Consider the following 21615-nt stretch of genomic DNA (forward strand, 5'->3'; position numbering starts at 1 on the left):
AGAAGCTGTGAGACCCCCAACATATTTATTTTCATGATTTATTTTCATGATAAGGTAGTGATGACTGTCTGTGGAAGTCATATATCATTTCCCCGGAGAAACTCCCAAGCGTTAAAGCATATTTTCTTTTTATTCTACTCTATAATAGTAAAAACCAATTACACCCACTCCTCCTGGCTGTCTTCTTGGATTATATTTAGAGTACTAATCTGACTAGTACAGCTGTCACCCAATTAGAGAAATCTTAGTTGAATAATCATATGTTTAATTGATTATAACCGCTTAAATTTGCATTTGACTGCAATAGTGGGTTTTGCAGGGGGATGCGCTTCTTCTGGCCTTAAATGATACATGCATTTGTAGGAGGAGGTGCCCATCTTAAAGGAGACATCCCGTGTGAGTGTGAAAAGAGGTCCAACATGTCACATTGCATTGGCAACATCTGTGACTGGAAAATGTAAATGTTCTCCCTTACCCCCCCCAAAAAAAAATCCAACGTGAGTGGCTGTGCCATTCCTTTGACAGGCAAGCGGGAGAGTACATCTGCATTTGTACACCATGTCAAAGGTTTAAAGATTAAGCTGAAATGATAGGAAGCCCAAATCAGAGTCCTGTTTGCAGCCAGGGGAAAGATTCCCAGCCTATGAATGGCCTGTAGTCCAGGGGTTGGCAAATTTTTTTAGCTGCGGGCCAGTCCATTGTCCCTCAGACCTTGTGGAGGGCCAGAGAAGTGGCACCGGGGGGTGAGCTGGAAGAAGAGGCGAGGGGGACAGTAGTCCTCCTCCCCCCCACCCCCCCCCAGCCGCTGCGCTTACCTTCCCAGGGGCTGCTGCTGCTTCTCATGGGCAGGCAGAGGGAGCCCATCCACTCCACTCTCTGGCTTACAGGAGCACCAGGACGGTCGCAGCGGCGGAGGGAAGATGAGAGGAGAGAAAGGGTTGGCTCCGGAGAGGGGCTGCTTAAAATGGTGCTCAGCCAGCTCAGCCCAGCCCCCTTCCTCCTCTAGGCAGGGCAGGGAGAAGCCAGGAGGAGGGAGGGAGGAGGCGGCGCTGCAGTGTGTGTGAGGGAGGGGGAGATGGAATGGTGCAGGGGGGAAATAGCGCAGCCCGAACGAACAGAATCCCCACGCCAATCCACAGTCCGCAGGCCAGATCATGAAGGCAATTGGGCCTGATCCAGCCCTCAGACCTTAGTTTTCAGACCCCTGCTGTAGTCAGTGGCTAGCATGAACTGGCAACCATTGAGAGACTTTTGCAAATGGCAACTTGGAATGGGCCTGAGAGACTTATAAGCAATCATCCGCTCTGCAGCATCTGCTATCACATCAAAGTAAAAGGTCCTCACTCTAGGCTGGCTCCAAGTCTGAGAAGACCACCCACAAACTGCATGGCACTCTGCTGATAAAGCCAGTGGCCCAACCCTCTGTTTTGTTAGCAGTTCGTTTTAAAAAGGTGCATTATTGTAGAAAGCCAGTGCAGTATAGAGGTTGGAGTGTTGGACTAGGATTTGGGAGATCAAGGTTCAAATCCCTACTCTTCCATGAAGCTCACTGGGTGAGCTTGGTCCAGTTACTTTCTCTCAGCTTTAACTACTTCATGAGGTTGTTGTGAGGATATGAGGAAGAGGAGTTCCTTGGATGAAAGCTGGGGATTGATTGATTGATTGATTGATTGATAGCTAGATATATACAGAATAGGAAAGATAGTCATGGATTTAACCTTTCAACACTGGCATACTTTTAGGGGTGGGTTCTCTGTGATTGCCTGAACTTTTTTTCTGCTGGCAAAAGATTCAGAGAATTATGTGTCCTGCATATTTAACTTTATCTTGGAAAAAAATCACAGTTACTCATTCATTTTTAGCTATGCAACCTCAGGGGAACTGCTTCCAAATTCTTCAAATGCATTGCCAATTTCCCTCCAGTAACTAGAATGTCACCTGGCAGCCTTTGCAGCAACTGATCCATGATAGGGGTGCTGGCTATGCCACATGGCAAAAGGTTTTTATTGCAGGCTTCCCCAACTGCGCCGGCCGAGGCTTGATGGGAATTGTAATCCAAAACATCTGGATGGCACCAGGTTGAGGAAGTTCGATGGTGTCAATAGTCAGATCCAAGAAGAGGAGACCTCAATAGCTACTTGTTGGTAGGACCGATAAGAACTATTGACTCGCAGCCAGCTTGGAAAACCTTGGGGGTTTGCAACAGGATATTGATCTAGAGTCAGGACTGAGTTTCCTGAAAGTTTATAATGTTCATAATTTGGGGTTGTGCCATCTTGCGCGCACACAGTGGGAGGTGCCCACTCACAACAAGACACTGCAGAACTCATGACTTCTCTCTGGAAAGCTGTTAGCTGTGTGCCTCACCCTCAAAGCACCAAGCATGGGTCAACCTTAGCGACGCTAGAAATAGCTCTTGGTTGAAGAGCCAAAGAAACCTTCCTCTTAATGGCTACTAGCCATGATGGCTGGGCTCTGTCTCCATGGCCAGAGGCAGAAATGCATACATGGTGTCTTTTGATACCATCAACCATGTTTTTCTTCTGGGGTTCTGCAGGGTTCGCTCCTGTCCCATATGGTGTTAAACATCTACATGAAATGGCTGAGTGGGGTTATCCGGAGGTTTGGAGTATGTTGATGATACAGTGGTACCTCAGGTTAAGAACTTAATTCGTTCTGGAGGTCCGTTCTTAACCTGAAGTACCACTTTAGCTAATGAGGCCTCCCACTGCCACCGCACAATTTCTGTTCTCATCCTGAAGCAAAGTTCTTAACCCAAGGTACTGTTTCTGGGTTAGCAGAGTCTGTAACCTGAAGCGTCTGTAACCCGAGGTACCATTGTACTCAGTTCCTCTTCTCCTTTACATCTGCAAGTCAGGCAGTGGAAGTGCTGGACTCGATAATGGACTGATTGAGAGCCAACAAACCAAAACTTAAACAAGGTAAACCTGAGGCACTGTTAGTGGGTAGTTCCCTAGACTGGAATGGTTGGGAAGTTGCCTACTCTTGATGGGATAACGCTTCCTCTGTAGGAGTGGGAATTTAGCTTGGGGGTACTCCTGGATCCTTTGCTGTCACTTGAGGCTCAGGTGGCCTCAGTGGCACAGAGTGCCTTCCATCAGCTTCAGCTCATGGCCCAGCTGCAATCTTATCTGGACAGGGATAGCCTAACTTCTGTTGTCTATCCTCTGGTAACCTCGAGGTTAGATTACTGCATTGTGTTGTACGTAGGGCTGCCTCTGAAGCTAGTGCAGAATTCACTGGGGCAAGATGGTTTGAGCATATTACACTGATCCTAGTCAGACTGCACTGGCTACCATTTAGTTTCTGGGCCCAATTCAAAGTGCTGGTTTTGACCTATAAAGCCTTAAATGGCTCAGGACCGCAATACCTCAAGGACCGCCTCTTTCTGTCTGAACCTATCCAGACCCTGAGATTATCTTCTGAGGCCCTTCTTCATGTGCCTCCTCCATGAGAGGTCCAGAGGGTGGCAACAGGAGAACGGGCCTTTTCTGCAGTGGCGCCCCGTTTGTGAAATGCTCTCCCTAGGGAAGGTCACCTGGTGCCTTCATTATACACCTTTAGGCACCAGGCAAAAACGTTCCTCTTTAACCAGGTCCTGCCCCTGATCTATTCAGAATAGCCTATTCTCAGCATTTGGATGGTTATTGCTACACAGAACATTAACCCATCACCACCACTTTCAATAAGAGGCTTTCAAATGTCTTAACAAGAATTCACTCGTCTGGTGCATTACTTTCTCCTGAATTTGTTTTTTTCTCCTGTTCTCAAGTCTACTTTGCTTGCACTGTTTCCCTGGAGCAAAGTTTTCTGGACCAAAGTGATGCTGGTTTCAAAGCAATACTTCGTTCCTCTGGCTCCTCAATGAGGAGTTGACTTACTCTCTTTGGAAAGGACAGTCATTCTTGATGGGCCGAAACCTTGGCCTTGATGTGAAACTCTTAAGTAACTCTTCCGAAACCAAAGCTTTGAAACGTACCCTGCCAAGCCAGCTAGCAAAGAGTTCTGAGAAACCTAAAAAGGCAAAGTTATGTGATCTGGACTTTTTCCTTGCAAAATGAAGACACATTAACCCTAAGGTCCAGAGTACAGAGGGGCTGTATGAATGGAAAGGCCTGATGATGGAGTCAGTAGTTCAGTTAATGTTTAGCAAACGTATTTGGTGACAAAACATTGCTAAACAATACTGATAGCATTAGGATTCCTCCTAAGCCATGCCCAATGTTCCACGAGCACCCCCACTTCTTTATTTTAGGCACCTATCATTAGCTCTCTCTGGACTTTCCTTGTGACTACACTTTTCAGTGCCACTCCAGGAAGGGCGGCTGGCTGCTACCATCTTGCCACATTTCCTAGGGTAGCTTCAGAGCCAGCCAACCAGCCATGCCCTCCTTGGGCTGCCCATTCCTTTGCCCCCACCCCCCACCCCGCTTCCTGTTTTTCTTTTCCAGCTGACAGTCACCATTCCATGGCTACTGAGCATGCTTAATCCACATTAGGCTGCTATTATGATTTTTAGGGGGTGCCCCTTTATTTTATTTTATTTTAAAATGTACTTTGATGAACCCCAAGGCCTCCACATGCATGCTAGTAAAGGTAAGGGGACCCCTGACCATTAGGTCCAGTCGTGGCCAACTCGGGGGTTGCAGTGCTCATCTCGCTTTACTGGCTGAGGGAGCCAGCGTACAGCTTCCGGGTCATGTGGCCAGCATGACTAAGCTGCTTCTGGCGAACGAGAGCAGCGCACAGAAATGCTGTTTACCTTCCCGCCAGAGCAGTACCTATTTATCTACCTGCACTTTGACATGCTTTTGAACTGCTAGATTGGCAGGAGCAGGGACTGAGCAACGGGAGCTCACCCCGTCGCGGGGATTCGAACCACGACCTTCTGATCGGCAAGTCCTAGGCTCTGTGGTTTAACCCACAGCGCCACCCGCGTCCCCATGCTAGTAGCCTCCTCTTATTTTCAGTGGTCCTTGTTTTACTCCATTCCTGCCAGCATACACACCACCTGAGTTCAGCGTTAGTAGGACTGATGTTAGCTTCAGTCAAACTGACAGCCATCTCTGTGGTGAAACCTGCAAAATCTCAAGACGAGTCGGGGAAAGCCCTTGGCATCCCTAATCACTTTCAGCTCCACACAGTACCTCACTTTGAAGGTTCAGTGTTGCTTCCTCTTTCCTGTTCAGGATCACACATATAGCCAAACTATCAAACAGATGGAGCCACTTATTCTTCCCAGAAAATCTACAGCTAGACTGCTCACTGCAAGAATTCCCATCTCCTTACTATTGCCTCTAATGTGTGATTACATCTACACCATACATTTAAAGCACATTTAAAGTGTGTGGCTTTCCCCCAGGGAATCCTGGGAACTGAAATTTACCCCCTCACAGAGCGGCAGCGCCCAACACCCTGAATGAACTACATTTCCCAGGATTCTTTGCAGGAAGCCATGTGCTTTAAATGTATGCTATGGATGTGGCCTTATTTTAAGAACATGAAAGCAAAGAAGGAGCTCTTTTGGGTCAGGCCAAACATCTGTCTTGTCCAACATCCAGTTCCCACAGTTGCCAAGCAGTTGCCTATGGAAACTCCACAAGCGCAATAGCTCTCTTCACCAGAAACAAAAGGATCTGCTCATTTCAGTTCTCCCCATTTCTCACTTTTCCAGTTAAAATTCAGTACTCCACATTTTTGCAACAATTTGCACTGTCATTTTCTATTTTTTTTTTTAAAATCCTCCTGAAAATTCATCAGGATGTTAATGCAAATCTCTCCTACTAAACATATTTTTTCTGCTGCTTTTGAATGATGTACACCTTTTTTTGCAAGCAATTTTCTCTACTGCAACACATTTTTGTATATTATTTTCATGCTCAGTTGGTTAGAGCATGGTGCTGATAATACCAAGGTTGCAGGCTCAATCCCCATATGGGACAGCTGAATATTTCTGCATTGCAGGGGGTTGGACTAGATGATCCTCAATGTCCCTCCCAACTCTACAATTCTATGAATATATTTATTTTTGTGCATGCGCTTCCCTGATGTATGCATTCTCTTAAACACTGGTTGGAGAGCTGCATCACAAAATCCAGATAAGTGGGAATTTCGAAGGATGGTTGTGTTTCAGTGCTCATATTGTTTCAGAAAGTGTGAACTTGATGGATTCACCTGTCAATGCAAACTGAATCAACTTTCTCTCCCATCCCTGCTCTCCACTCATAATATCCAGAGGTCATGTCTCTTATTTAGGCAGTATTCCCGGCAGTGCTGGGATGGCACAAATGAATTTCTAGAAACTATAGGAATTTCTGCAAAAAAAAGTAAAATGCAATTGGGTGCTCAACACATTGGTAATTACTGTGATATTTTCTTTTCCATCATTTGTTAAACCACAAATATATTCTGCTGTACTCATACACCATGTCTGCACTGATGCTACATAACGTTCCGCCCCATAACCTTTCTCCCTCTTCCTTATTTTCTTTCTTTCTCGCTTCGGCAGCACATATACTAAAATTGTAACGATACAGAGAAAATTAGCATGGCCCCAGCACAAGGATGACACACAAATACAGTGGTACCTTGGGTTACAGACTCCGCTAACCCAGAAATAGTGCTTCAGGTTAAGAACTTTGCTTCAGGATGAGAATAGAAATCGTGCTTTTGTGGCAGCAGCAGCAGGCCCCATTAGCTAAAGTGGTGCTTCAGGTTAAGAACAGTTTCAGGTTAAGTACAGACCTCTGGAATGAATTAAGTACTTAACCTGAGGTACTACTGTGTTTTCTTTCTGTATTTCTTTTTCTTTTTCTTATAATTTTAAAACTTCAATAAATAATATATTTTAAAAATGCAACTGGAACATGCTTTGCTCAGCTGTGTGAAGAAGACAGCAAACATGTATTCAAATCCAATCAGCCGGACTTCAAGGCAAAATGTTGTGTGTGCATAACTTCAGAAGGGTATCAGACTTAGATATGAAGACTTATTGGGGGAAGGAAGAGTTCATGAACTTTTCAGGGGAGTTATTTACTTCTCCAGCTTTGTTCCATGGGATGTTGATAATACCTCACATATTTACCATGGGTGCTAAAGAAGCAGTGAGCGGGGAAATTAACTGAATACATTTCTAAGCATTTCTCAATATCCTTCTGAAAATAATAATAATAATAATAATAATAATAATAATAATAATAATCCCTGTTTTGCAAATGGTGTGGGATATTTAAATCAAATGAATTCAGATTCAGGGGAGCACACAAGATAGATGTACACACAGCATGCACAACTATTCAGTGAGGCAGAGAAGCAAAACACCAGGCGACATTCCCATAACTCTTGCCTGCATAAATGGCATTGCCTTAATTTCAGGGCAAGTCTATAACAGTCTTGTCCTTCACCCTGACATCTTTATACCTAACATCTGTTGCTGATACAGCATTACAGGTTCTCTTGTTTACACTATGTTGTTGAATAAATATAATGGCAAGAATTTGCAGAATTGACAGATCCAGCTCTCTTGAGCACTCCTCACTGGGTGCTTTCAAGTGAAAATAAGTGTGTGGCTTATGTAGGAAGAGTGAACAGTGCTGTCCCCTGTGTATGTCTTCTCGATGATAAACCCCACTGAGTTCAACAAGTCTTACTCTCAGGCAAGTGAAAATAGGATTGTGGACTAAAGTACTAAGAGCTAGGCTCTAAATAGCAGGACTTAAAAGAGCTATATGGGATCAGAGTTGTGGGTTTTGAACTGAAAGGGAATTTTCACACCACTGGGTGCATAAAATGGTTTGACTAATGCCTCCGTGTGTGTGTGTGTGTGTGTGTGTGTGTGTGTGTGGTTTTTTAAAACACACACACAAAACACACACCTTTATTATATATTGTGTAGGTTGGTAATTGTGTTATTCATCATTTAATGTCATTCTAAAATACTAGAGGGGGGAAACCTATAGCTGCCCTTCAGAAAGATAAGTGAAGGAAAGTCAAAATACAAGAGGAAAATATTAGTACAACCTGGACACAATGGACTTTTCCTCTCAGTCTCCCACCACACTGATTGCTCTCTTTCACATAGGGCACTTGGAGGGTGTGCGACTGGGAGACTGGAAGTGGAGTGGTGGAGGATAAAGTGGACTCAGGTGGGAGAGAGAAGCAGGGTTGCTAACTTCATGGTTCCATGATGGCCACATGTAAACCTGTTCTCAGAATGGCTTTGCTTGCCAGGAGTAATAAACCTTAAGTTTCTTTATTCTTTCAACCAGCAGTCATACCAGACAATATATTTTATGCACTCCATTTTATCCTTTCTTGCCAACACCGGCAAGATTTGGAAGTATGATTCAGCATATCTTATCCTTTAGTTACATAGAAAGCTGCCTTATACCAGATTAGACTATTTGCTTATCTGGCGCAGAATTGTGCCCATCCATATGTTATCAGACTCATATTCTTTTCAACCATAGCTGGCAGGGCCAAGAGTCAGAGATGCTGGCAGCAGCAGCAATCTAACAACATCTGGAGAACCTCACATCTTTCTCATTACTTGCAACCTGGTCCTTCAAACTGGGGTGGTGCTCCTCAGTTAGAATCGACCCATGACAAGGCCTTCTCAGTGATGGTTCCTTCTTTGTGCAATGCCCTCGCTGGTGAGGTGGCTGTGTCTCTGTCATTATTAACTTCTAGGATGTATTTTAAAATGTTCCTGTCCACACAAGCATAACTGTTCCAAGCAACCTTGACATTATTAGCTGTAAAGATATGAGGCTATTAAATGTTTCTTTTTGTTGTTGTTTAGTCGTTTAGTTGTGTCCGACTCTTCGTGACCCCATGGACCAGAGCACGCCAGGCACTCCTGTCTTCCACTGCCACCCGCAGTTTGGTGAAACTCATGCTGGTAGCTTCGAGAACACTGTCCAACCATCTCGTCCTCTGTCATCCCCTTCTCCTTGTGCCCTCCATCTTTCCCAACATCAGGGTCTTTTCCAGGGAGTCTTCTCTTCTCATGAGGTGGCCAAAGTATTGGAGCCTCAGCTTCACGATCTGTCCTTCCAGTGAGCACCTAGGGCTGATTTCCTTAAGAATGGATACGTTTGATCTTCTTGCAGTCCATGGGACTCTCAAGAGTCTCCTCCAGCACCATAATTCAAAAGCATCAATTCTTCGGCGATCAGCCTTCTTTATGGTCCAGCTCTCACTTCCTACTGGGAAAACTGTAGCTTTAACATAATTGTTTTTAATATGCATTAATTTCAGTTTTAATCACGGTCCTTTACTGCTTTGGTGTTTACTACCCTGGCTCCTTTGGGAAGAAGGATGGACAGACATTTAATAAATAAATGAAATGAAACACCGCAGGTGCAGAAATTGAGCCTGTGTATGCAGAGCATGTGCTCTGGTCCTGATCTCCTGCTCTTAGGAATGTTCTCGGAGCCTGTTCTCCATTAGCATGAGAGGGATGGGTGAGCTGAAGTCCTTTAAATGGCTATTCTGCATCAAATGCATTTTTTAGTGCCAGGTCTGTGAATCAGTAGAGATGAAAGTCTGATGATGTTTGCATTTCGTTATCTTTTGAATGAATGAATGAAACGCTTCCATTGTACAATAAAAAATTGACTTTTCCTTCCCTCTAGCACAAATTATATCCAAAGTTAAGCCCTTGCTCCGGGCATAGAGACATGATCCTCTTCAAGGCCTCCACTGTGCTATTTCTTTTTTTCCTCCTTCCTCAAGGACTTTTCCATAAATTCGTAGTTATTGCAGACTCAGTAGCTTATGGCACTTTGACAATTTCTTAAAAGGGCTATTCTGTATGTAGCCCTGATAACGTATATACCAGTTATGTGCTGTCATATACTATATATATATATGAAGGGTAAAGAATCAGTAAAATTATTGATAGGTTTCCCATTTCAAAATCATCAGAGTTTCATAAGGAAGATAGAAATCTCTTGGCTTTGAAATACAGCTTTTAAAAAAAGTTTTTCACAGCAATGACAAGACATTTGACTTTCCAGAGAAAGTATTTTCCCTGCCGTATTTCATCATTGCTCCTCAGTTACTACCCAGCTGGAATTGGTTTTTGTTTTTTTAGCACTGACATTTTTGTCACTGGGAAAATTTGGCCTTGTCCCACATTAGTTGTGTGTCACGATAGTCCTGTTTGGAATGCAGTTGCGCAGCTGTCCTTGAGCTCACTTAACACACCAAGGAAATCAGGAGAGTTTAAGATATGTGACTGAAGGAAGAGTGTTAAGCAAGAATTCTCAGCCCGTCACCAAATCTGGCCCTGCAGCCTTCTCTGTTTGGCCCTCAGAACTCTCCTCAGGCCATGCCCTTCACTGACACCACTTGGTACCCCTAATGCTTTTGTCTCATTGGAATGTGTCCTTGAACTCAGATAATACCTCAAGGACCACCTCTTTCCACATGAACCTACTCGGACCCTGAGATCATCTTCTGAGGCCCTCTGTGTGACTCCTCGAGAAATCTGGAGGGTGGCAACACGAGAACGGGCCTTCTCTGCAGCGGCTCCCCATCTGTGGAACGCTCTCCCCAGGGAAGTTCGCCTGGTGCCTTCATTATACACCTTTAGGTGCCAGGGGAAAACGTTCCTTTTTAACCAGGACTTTGATTGATCCAATTTACATCCCATGCCCTATTAAAATGTGTTGGGGGGGCTATTAGGTTGTTGCTTTTATTTTTATTAGTTATTTTGTGGTTTTATATCTTGATTTTCTTCTGAGAACTGCCCTGAGACCCCTGGGTCTAGGGAGGTATATAAATTCAATACATACATACATGCATACATACAACACCTTTTGCATGTTCTCATGGAGGATAGAGAGAGAGGTGTTTGTGTGCATCTGTAGAAACTAGTCTACTGTACAAAGTCAAAACCTACCTTCATTTACAAAGTTAAAATTTACATCCATTTTTCTAGCCACTTTGCCTCCCTCACACTCTGCCCAAAACTGGCATGCATCCCCTGGAAATTCTGAGAACCTGGGGGGGCGGGGAGAGAGAATCAGTGAAGTTTTGAAATCAGTGGTTAAAATCTGTGCTTTAAAAGATTCTTGATTCAAAATGGCATCCAATTGCATCCAAGCATAAACAAAAACCTACTCCTCGATCATGTAAAATTTGGTTAGGATACCTTAAGAGTGTCCAGGAACAACAATAGCTGGTGAACGAGACGCCACTGACAGAGCAGAATATCTATATAATGGTATTCTGAAGATATTACTCTCCTGGCTCTTCTCACAAGCCACTTGGTAACATCCCCATGGAAAGCATATTTGGAAACATGCCCTTGGTTTAGCTTTGAATTGAACTTCCATGGTTCATACTCTGGGAGGTTTCTAGTGCACCCGATTAAGAAAGGGGAAGCCAATATAGTGAGCTAAAGATTGTTGATTGTTGACATTATTGGCTCACACAGCCCTGGACTCAACACAGTTTGGATGCAGTTCTATTGTATTTATTTTATATTTTCTTCTTAAAATAGTGTTTGGTGGGTTTTGTTTTGCTTTTTTGTCAACAGGTGCTAGTCCTGCCAGAATAAATGATCTTTTTCAACTGGCCTGAGATCTTCTCTCCCCAAATATGACCATTTCAAGCTCAAATAAAATGATTGCATTGTTGGCCCTGTGGAAACCCAGTGTTAGAAGACAGTCCCTTTGATTACTGATACATGAAAATTACAGTAATCAGTCTACAGCTTTGAGATATGGATCACTGCCCTCTTGTTCTGGTAAGGAAAGTGACAATTACAATAAAACACATCACGGATCAAGCCTTTACCCCCAGGAGCCTTTCAGAATACCTATCGGTACAGAGGAGACAGCCTTATCAGCTGACTCACAGGCTAAGACTGGCTATTGAATGTGATCCAGTTCAGGAATGCTCATAAATGAACAAGGTCAGCAGAGCAGCATCTGCAGTTAGGCAGGACCAGTCAAACTTGGCAAGTAATGCAATCAGCAAAGTAGCAATCAAGTGTTTCAACAATGTGGCCCCCATTGCATCAGGCAGCAGAGAGGTGGAGAAAACCACATGTTTCTGAGGTCGTGGAAAAACCCTACAAGAATGAAGTCACCAGTGCTTGGGGAATAAAACCTTTAATTAAGTGACTACAAATTAGTGCGTCCTGTCCAATGGAACAGCTCTGGCCTTAAGCTATGCAGCCCTTTAACCTTTGTGATTCCCTATATGGACTCCTTTTCCACCATCCCAGTTGTTATTTCCCCATGCAGCCGCCAACTGTTCTTTTCTCTGTGGACCATTTTTTCTGAAATAAAATTTGCTGCGATCAGTGTCATGTTGGAGTCGTCAGCTGACAGCCCTGGGGCTCAGTCCAGCCCTCGGGGACTACAGTAACCTTCCGCACGAGATTAGGCAGCTTTCTGCGTCCCTGGTGGTAGAGGAGAAAATTGGTTCAGTTCTGAATGTGGACCTATTTCGCACTTCCCAAATTCATGAACCAAAAACCGGCTATCTTTCAAAATATGTATTTTGTGATGCAGATCTCTAACCAAAACATACATCTACAAAACCACATCTATTAAGGGAAAGTGTGTGTGAAAATGGTGGTGAATATTCACGAGTTTTATTTAAATCACAGGCTGATGCAGAAAGGTGGCAAATGGAAATGGAAAAATGAGAAAGCAGAATTGGTGGGTGCATCCATTACTATGGGTGACTGGGGTTGTCTACCTGCCATGTGTGTTGTGAAGTGACTTCCCTATGGGGAAAGATTGTGGCATTTGGGACTTATTAGTTTAGAGCAAAGGCGTAAATTTACACATGGCATGAGGAAAGTGGATAGAGAGATGTTTTTCTCCTGCTCTCATGATGCTGGAATTCATGAGAGCCAGTGTGGTGTAGTGGTTAAGAGCGACAGACTCATAATCTGGTGAACCGGGTTCGCTTCCCCGCTCCTCCACATGCAGCTGCTGGGTGACCTTGGGCTAGTCACACTTCTTTGAAGTCTTTCAGCCCCACTCACCTCACAGAGTGTTTGTTGTGGGGGAGGAAGGGGAAGGAGAATGTTAGCCCCTTTGAGACTCCTTCGGGTAGTGATAAAGCGGGATATCAAATCCAAACTCTTCTTCTTCTTCTTCATGGACACCAAATGAAGCTGAATGCTGAAGACAGACTAAAGAAAATACTTCTTCGCGCAAAAGATAGACTATGGAACTCATTTCCACAGGAGGCAGAGAAGGCCACCATCTATGATAGCTTTAAAAGATGCTTAGACAAATTCATGGAGGGTCATGATGGCTCCACAGTCAGAGGCAGTAATTCTTCTGAATACCAAGTTGGGAGAGTCCTCTTAGGCTCAAATCCCGCTTGCAGGTTTCCCACAGGCCTCTGGGTGGCCACTGTGAGAAAGGGATGCTGGATTAGATGGGCCATTAGCCTGATCCAGTAGTTTCTTTTTCTGTTCTTAGGAGAGGACAATAAAATCCCAAAATCTACAAAGCACCAGGTTGTACACCCTTTTTGCACTTGCTCTCTCTTTCTCCAACCACTGGCCTTGCCAGGTATTTCTGAAATCATGTGGGCAACCTTAGTAAGTTATCCTGTAAATATTATTTGGGACCTTTTCATCTGAGAAGGAAATCTTAGCACAGAGAACCAAGAGGTAGGCTGTACCAACCAGTTGAATAGGAAGCCATCGTTTTATTGTGTGCCATAGGTGGCCTTTTTCATTATACTGCCTTAACATTTTGAGCGGTGAGCCACAGAAGGGCTTTTCCCTGCTGAAAGGTTAAACCCATCGAGATCCATCTGCAACATCGAAGAGACACTTTAATTTAGATAATGTTTGAAAAACAGCGGCAAAGCAGGGGATAACTAAGGCTTTGATATAGGCAGAGTTGCTTTTAGTGTTTGCAAACACAAAGCAGTAAAAGGTCACTCTGTTTCTAATTGAATTGCTCTGCATTGTGCTAATCTACCTAATGCCCTGTTTGTAGGTATTGTATCATATTAAAGTGTATTGTGTCATGAGGGCTAACATTCAAATTATGGCCCTTATTGCATTTGTGCATTTTGTAATTAAATGAGAGGAGTATGAGAAAATTGTAATGGCTTTGTATTCAGATTCATTCTCTATTTATAGCTGAATACTTCATCACGGATAGACCTTTACTTGAGCACTGGGTAACCCGTGCAACCATCTCTTTAAAAATGAAAACTCAGGGGAAAATATGTTTATATTCTTTTTCCACCAGAAGAAGTCGAGAGCATCTTTTCTGAGGGAAGCAAGACATTTATTTTATTTTTTAACAGCCATGTTTAAATGTATTGAAATGAGTAAATTGCTGTAATGGATACTCTGGAACAAAATAACTGCAGTTGCATCCAAGGAAGGAGTGGATTTCTGCCTCAACCGGCTAGGGATGGGGGAGGAATTTAATAGTTTGCATTTAAAGGTGATTCACAGTTTCCAAAAAACACATGTGAATGGAAACTCAGGCATTGTTTCAAATTCACAGTTTTTCAGATTTTGCAGTGCAGTTCCCCAGCTAAGTAATATGTACAAAAATGCATAGAGTGTGTATAAAATGCATACATCAGTGGAAATAGCATGCAAAAATGCATCATATTAGGGAAATTTGCTGTGCAAAAATATCTGCATTAGTGGAAAATGCATGCTGATGATGATTATTTTTTAAAATGCAGACTGTTGCAGAAAAATGAAGAACCAAAACTGAGAAAAACAAGCAACTGAGAGAAAACAAAAGTGACAGATTCGCCCTTCCCTAGCTGGAAGGATGCACAGTTCGGCGTTGGCATTCATTTGTCTCTGGAGACAGCGGAGGAGTGCAGCTTTGGTGGTGATGTCAAACCATTGGAGAGTTTCAGCGTCTGCTGTGGCTGCAGAGACTGATACGAGAGAGAGATGTTTTATTGCAACTGAGGCAGATGAAGGCATCTGGTTGTGCTGATGTAGCTTCACCATGGCCTTTCTTCTCTCTGTGTTCCTCCTCCCAACAGTCATATGCCCATTCCCACTCCAAATGATGTAGAATGAGCTTTAAAATATCCAAATTCAATTTATCACCTATAATTTGCCTCAACCACTGAATAAACTTGGATTTGAGAACAGGTTGTTTTTGGCAAAGCCCAATCAAGATGCAGAATCACAACAGGATTTGGAGAGGAGGTTTCTACTGCTGTTCTTATCTATCTCTGATCTCATAATTCCTCTCCCAACCTAATCATTCACTCTTTGGGAACCCTTTGATGGCTTTACACAGAGGATTTCAAGGGAGCCCAGTGAGATAGGCCTGTATGTTTGGCGGGTCTGTAATTTCCTGATAGAAGTTAGAAATTCTCTTCAGTTCTTTTGAGTTAGGGGCAGTTTTCTTTCTCTTTCTTTTTTTAAAAAAGTGCCACATTGCAACCCTTATCTGAAGTAGTTAGCGCTGACTGAAAAGCATTGCATTGGATTCATCATGAAGTCACCTGAGTTTTAAAATGGTATTCCTTTGATTTCCGCTCAGCCATCTGATTGTCAAAAGTGGAGAAGTGAATCAAGGCTCTCCAAAGTAATTTAACCTCCCCACATAGTTTATAACAAAATTGACCTTGTTTTGAAAAATGCTTTCGTGCGGCAAATTTTAGATTTAAGTGGGTTTTCCTTGGCAGACGTGTAGCACTTTGGGTGAAGATATAAAATGATACAATCTTTTCTTTCAGTTGATACCTCTACAATTGCCTGGCCTGCTTTTCACCACCGGAAAAATCTATTTGGACAAGAATGCTGTATATTTTAAACTCAAAAAAACATTGCTTTCAATAAACACCCTAAATAGCAAGTGAATGACTCAGTAAAAGATAAGCAAACATTAGTAAATATGGTTAAAAGGAGATGGTATATTACAATATACCTACAGATCCCAATTCGGAAACCACTCACAGCTGCATGGAGAAATCTCTCTCCCCTCCATGTCATACTGAGCCTTGGAGTTATATCAAACCAGCAGCTCCCGGATGAAGAAGACGAAGAAGAAGAAGAAGAAGAAGAAGAAGAAGAAGAAGAAGAAGAAGAAGAAGAAGAAGAGTTTGGATTTGATATCCCGCTTTATCACTACCCTAAGGAGTCTCAAAGCAGCTAACATTCTCCTTTCCCTTCCTCCCCCACAACAAACACTCTGTGAGGTGAGTGGGGCTGAGAGACTTCAGAGAAGTGTGACTAGCCCAAGGTCACCCAGCAGCTGCATGTGGAGGAGCGGAGACGCAAACCCGGTTCCCCAGATTACGAGACTACCGCTCTTAACCACTACACCACACCGGATGAGTGGGGCACGGAGGGTGCCCTCCCATGCACCACAGTTCAGGATAGGAGAGGGGCGGGGAAACTGCAGCTCACTTTCCTCCTGCTCTCCGCAGCCGGGTCAGACATGACCAGGCAACAGAGCTGCTGTGGCCCAGTGCCCCTTGCCATGGTTGAGGAGGGCTGCTCTCTGCCGCCATGTCAGAAGAGCTGCCACTGCCGGGCGCGAGGTGTGCCACCCACTCGCCTGCCATTTTGTCACCCCCCTCAGTCATGACACCCGGGGTGAGCCGCACCCACCGCAACCCCCTTCCTCTGTGTCAAACACAAGAGTAGACATGGCTAACTTAGGTTCATTCAAAGTGTTGGTGCTGACCTTTAAAGCCCGAAACAGACTCGGTCCAGTATACCTGAAGGAGTGTCTCCACCCCCATCGTTCTGCCCGGACACTGAGGTCCAGCGCTGAGTGCCTTCTGGTGGTTCCCTCACTGTGAGACGCCAAGTTACAGGGAACCAGGCAGAGGGCCTTCTCGGTAGTGGCACCCGCCCTGTGGAATGCCCTCCCACCAGATGTCAAAGAAAAAAACTACAGTGGTACCTCTGGTTACATACGCTTCAGGTTACATACGCTTCAGGTTACATACGCTTCAGGTTACAGACTCCGCTAACCCAGAAATAGTGCTTCAGGTTAAGAACTTTGCTTCAGGATGAGAACAGAAATCAGGCTCCGGCAGCACGGCAGCAGCAGGAGGCCCCATTAGCTAAAGTGGTGCTTCAGGTTAAGAACAGTTTCAGGTTAAGTACAGACCTCCAGAACGAATTAAGTACTTAACCCAAGGTACCACTGTACTAGACTTTTAGAAGACATCTGCAGGCAGCCCTGTTTAGGGAAGCTTTTAACGTTTAATAGATTATTGTAATTTAATAGTCTGTTGGAAGCTGCCCAGAGTGGCTGGGGAAACCGAGCCAGATGGGCGGGGTATAAATATTATTATTATTATTATTATTATTATTATTATTATTATTATTATTATTATTTCCTCTGAGTTGGGCTAGCGTTGGTAACAACCCTTTGGCTCCCATGTGAGTAAATCAATGTATTCTAGAATTACACTTATCCAATAAAATAAACTCATAAGTGAAGACTCCGAATGGTCAGCCATCTAAACTTGATATAGTGTTGGGGGGGATATGGTTAATGCATATCGAAGAGTATGTTTGTGCCTGTGAAATGTGTCAAAGGGCCCAAAGCCTTAGGGTGGCATTGCCATCCATATGGTGTGCTTGTAGCACATCTTGTGATTAATTATGTGGGGCGGGGCTTACCTCCCTGTCCCCCGGCGCCATGTTTTATTCAAGTGGGCACCCCTGCTTCCCACTTCTCAGCTCAGATCTTCTTGAACCAGATTGCAGTATTGTTTGATGCAGAGAGTAGGGGTGCCCATTGCTACTGGTGTCCTGAGAACAGGGCAAAATGCCCCAACCCTGACTCAATGCCTCCCCCCAGTCCAGGGCCCATCCCACCCCGCCATTGCATCCATGCAGCCGCCAGCCCCATCGCCACAGCTGTAACCTCACCTGCAGCTGCACCCCTGCTACCACCACAACACAGAGGCAGGGGCACAACGGGCACAAGTGCAAGGGCAAGGGCACTGTGTTGGCAGTGCAGGAAGCCCAGGAGATGCTGGCAGTGGTGCAATGGTGGGGACAGAGAGGGGATCTGTTCCACCACCTGAGGCAAATGGCTTTGCCCCACCCCTGTATGAGAACAGTTGTCTAGAGCTGGATCGATGCTATGGAATGCATTGAGAGCAATGCAGACTAAACAGACCTTTCAGTCGGAAGAAAAGGATTTTTAGGAGCAGGACGCAGACTGAAGAATTGGAGAACAAAAAGCAAACAGGAGGATTACGAATGTTGAAGGACTCGACATGGTAATTATTTGCAAATATATCATCTAGAACATAAATGGCAGAGTAAATGGAGTCTTTCTATGATTTGTGCCCACATCCAAATAGAATCCTTTCTCTGTGTGTAAAAACAAATATATCAAAGCATAATAGAATTCTTTAGGCTTGCTCTGTTTATGAGAATATAAAACTAGATCCACAATCACACCAGTTTCCAACAGTGCTAATAATCAAAGAGCTAGATAGAGTTAAAACATTGAGGATGGAAGCAGACCAAGATCGGGTATAATTGTAACAAGCCAGGAGGAAAGGATATTGGATGGATTATAGAATGGTGATTCAATCATGCCAAAGCCTGCTTAGAAAGTGGGAGCAATTGTGGTTTAAAATACATGGGATTATTCAACATAGGCTAACAAACAGTTGCATGGCAGGATGCATTGCATGATAAGTCAAAGTCTAAGCATTAAGTTTATGTTATGGAGGCCCTGAAGAAGGATTGCACAAACAATGGACTGGCTGTATGTTATTTACTTACTTACTTACTTACTTACTTACTTACTTACTTACTGCTTACATGTCAAAATGTTTTCTAAAGGTAAAGGGTAAAGGGACCCCTGACCATTAGGTCCAGTCGTGACTGACTCTGGGGTTGCGGCGCTCATCTCACTTTATTGGCCGAGGGAGCTGGCGTACAGCTTCCGGGACATGTGACCAGCATGACTAAGCCACTTCTGGCGAACAAGAGCAGCACACGGAAACACCGTTTACCTTCCCACTGGAGTGGTACCTATTTATCTACTTGCACTTTGACATGCTTTCGAACTGCTAGGTTGGCAGGAGCAGGGACTGAGCAACAGGAGCTCACCCCGTCGTGGGGATTCGAACCGCCGACCTTCTGATCGGCAAGTCTTAGGCTCTGTGTTTTCTATGCATGCTCTAATACTAGAACCCAGGGTCATCCAATGAGGCACACAGGACATAGTTAAACTATAATATGCAACCACAATGAAGTAGTAACAGTCAGCAATCTGAATGGCTTCAAAGGGGGGTTAGACAAATTTACAGAGGGTAAGGCTATCAGTGGCTACTAGTCACAATAGCAGCATGCCTCTAAATACCAGTTGCTGGGAAATGATATATAATGAATTGAAAAGGATGTTCAAAATAACCTTTGTGGAAAAAACAGAATCTTTTCTTTGGGGAATTACAGGGACAGAACTGCCTAAATTGTGTAGAAATTTATTTATGTATGCTACTACAGCAGCAAGAATTCTACTCGCCCAAAAATGGAAAGAAGGAGAAGTCCCAGCAAAGCGAGAATGGATACAAAAACTTATGGAATATGCAGAAATGGCGAAACTTACAGGAAGAATAAGAAATCAAGAAAACAAACTTTTTATAAAAGAATGGAAATGGTTTATTGAATATTTACAGATAAATTGCAAACAGATAAAAACATTGTCAGGATTATTGTAACAACCTGCGGTTTCATAAGAGTTTATATTTAAAGTAAATAATTAAATGAGCAAATTAAATGAATTTGGATATGCAGAAGATATTAAAAAATAAATTTAAGGAACCACAGAAAGAGGGAGAAGGAAGCCAAACTTTGAAATGCTAAAATGATTGCAAAATTAATGAAATGTATAAATTTGAAAAGTATAAATAAAAACTTTTTTTAAAAAAAAGAGAATCACAAGATTGCTGCTGTGCTCAGGTCCTGCTTGCAAGCGTCCCATGGATGACTAGTTGGCTACTTACTTTAGTGGCTTTCTTGATACAGCTTCTTTAATGATGCTATTCCAATAAACAAGTATTTAAAAGGATTTGGAGTTATGGATTGAGCAGAGTTCACCAATATATTCCTCATAACCAGAATCCCTCAATCCATCTTTAAACTGGGCAAGGGGGTGTTGGCTAAGTGTGTGGGCCAAGTAGCAAGGTGGTGATTTGGGGCTCTAAACTAATGAAGCTAATATACGTAGATTATAGAGGAAAGTTACCTCACCCACAAAAGCCCCCAGGTCTATTAGTCTGCAATTTGGCAGGGTTAATTCCCTCTGGAAGGACTCCTGTGCCTCTAAATTTCATCCACTTTGGCTTTGGCCAAAGCGGGGGTAACGTTATAGCTGTTTTTTTGTTTTTTTTAAAGATTTGTCTCAGAAATCAAAACCCCAATCAAAGCAACTGAGAAATCAATTAGAAATAGAAGGTGAATTTGGGGTTCAGCATGCCCACCTAATATTTAACTTCCACTGATTTTTATCAGAAAAAAGCAGATACATAATTTGATGTCACTGAAATAATTAAGACATATAGGTGCTTCACTTTGGCGGGATTGTGCACAATAACTGCACAAAGTATGGTGGCTAGTGTATTTTAGGAAACAACCTTTTTTTAGGGGAGGGCCTCCTCATTCCTGTCAAGCCAAATTTACTTTTATCAAACATTTCTCATCACATCTTTATCCGTTTCATTATATTAAAGTACCTATCCTTTGGAAGATTGCACTAGCACAAAGGGGACTCCCTTATATGTCTCTTTCATTGTTCAGACCTGGCTCAGTTACCTGCAAATGGACAGCAGCATCTGACAGCCCTGTGTCCTATGTGTCCTACTTTATAGAGGACAGTCCTCTGATGGAGAGATTGGCTTGTCCAAGTTCAGTTGAATGATGAAGAACCTAAGAATCTGCTGCTTACTTGCTTGCCTTTCTTCCTTCCTTCGCTGGCCAACTCCCCACTTGCAGCAGCAGATTAGCACAATGGCTTTCTACATAGCCCAGAATGTAACTCTAGTGTTTTGCAAATATTTTAAAGCCTTGGGGAATGCTGCCAAAAAGCTGTGCTGTTTCTCTCCCTCCACCCTCTTTTCAAATGTGAAAAGGGCAATATTCTGGTCGATTTCGGGTAGTTCAGGGAGAGCTACCTGCTCCTGCAGTTCTTCCATCTCTCCCTGTCCTTATCCTACCCCTTCACCTTGTTGCCTTCACGTTTCCCTCCCCCTTTAAAAGACGAAAATAGCTGAACTACAACAATGGCAAAACACATTTCTAGAAACAACTAAGTAGCAGCAAGAAAGCTTTCCACTTTTCCCATGTTATGACTTTTTAGCAGCCAACTTTTGACCCTACTCCTGCAGCACTATAGAATTTCCTGCCTTGTCTCCTTAATTTATCTTTTATCTGAACTAAAAAGGCTCCAAAGCCCACTTTTTTAAAACCACAGGGGAGTTATTCCATCCCCTTAATCATTTTGGTAGCCCTTTTCTGTACCTTTTCCAGTTTTACGATAACCTCTCATACCCTCCAAGTGTCCCGATTTTCCAGGGACAGTCCTGGAATGTCCCTATCTCCCCTGAGCGGCGACAGAGCTGGCTGTGTGGGAGCACCCC

The 21615-nt window shown here is 43.6% G+C and overlaps 1 pseudogene; it reads left to right on the plus strand.

The window, feature by feature from the left end:
• The first annotated feature begins 6517 nt into the window (after nucleotides 1–6517).
• Nucleotides 6518–6617, plus strand: LOC128423796 (uncharacterized; annotated as a pseudogene).
• Nucleotides 6618–21615: the final 14998 nt, after the last annotated feature.

The sequence above is a fragment of the Podarcis raffonei genome, chromosome 11, assembly GCF_027172205.1.
Source record: "Podarcis raffonei isolate rPodRaf1 chromosome 11, rPodRaf1.pri, whole genome shotgun sequence".
In the NCBI taxonomy this organism is placed as follows: Eukaryota; Metazoa; Chordata; class Lepidosauria; order Squamata; family Lacertidae; genus Podarcis; species Podarcis raffonei.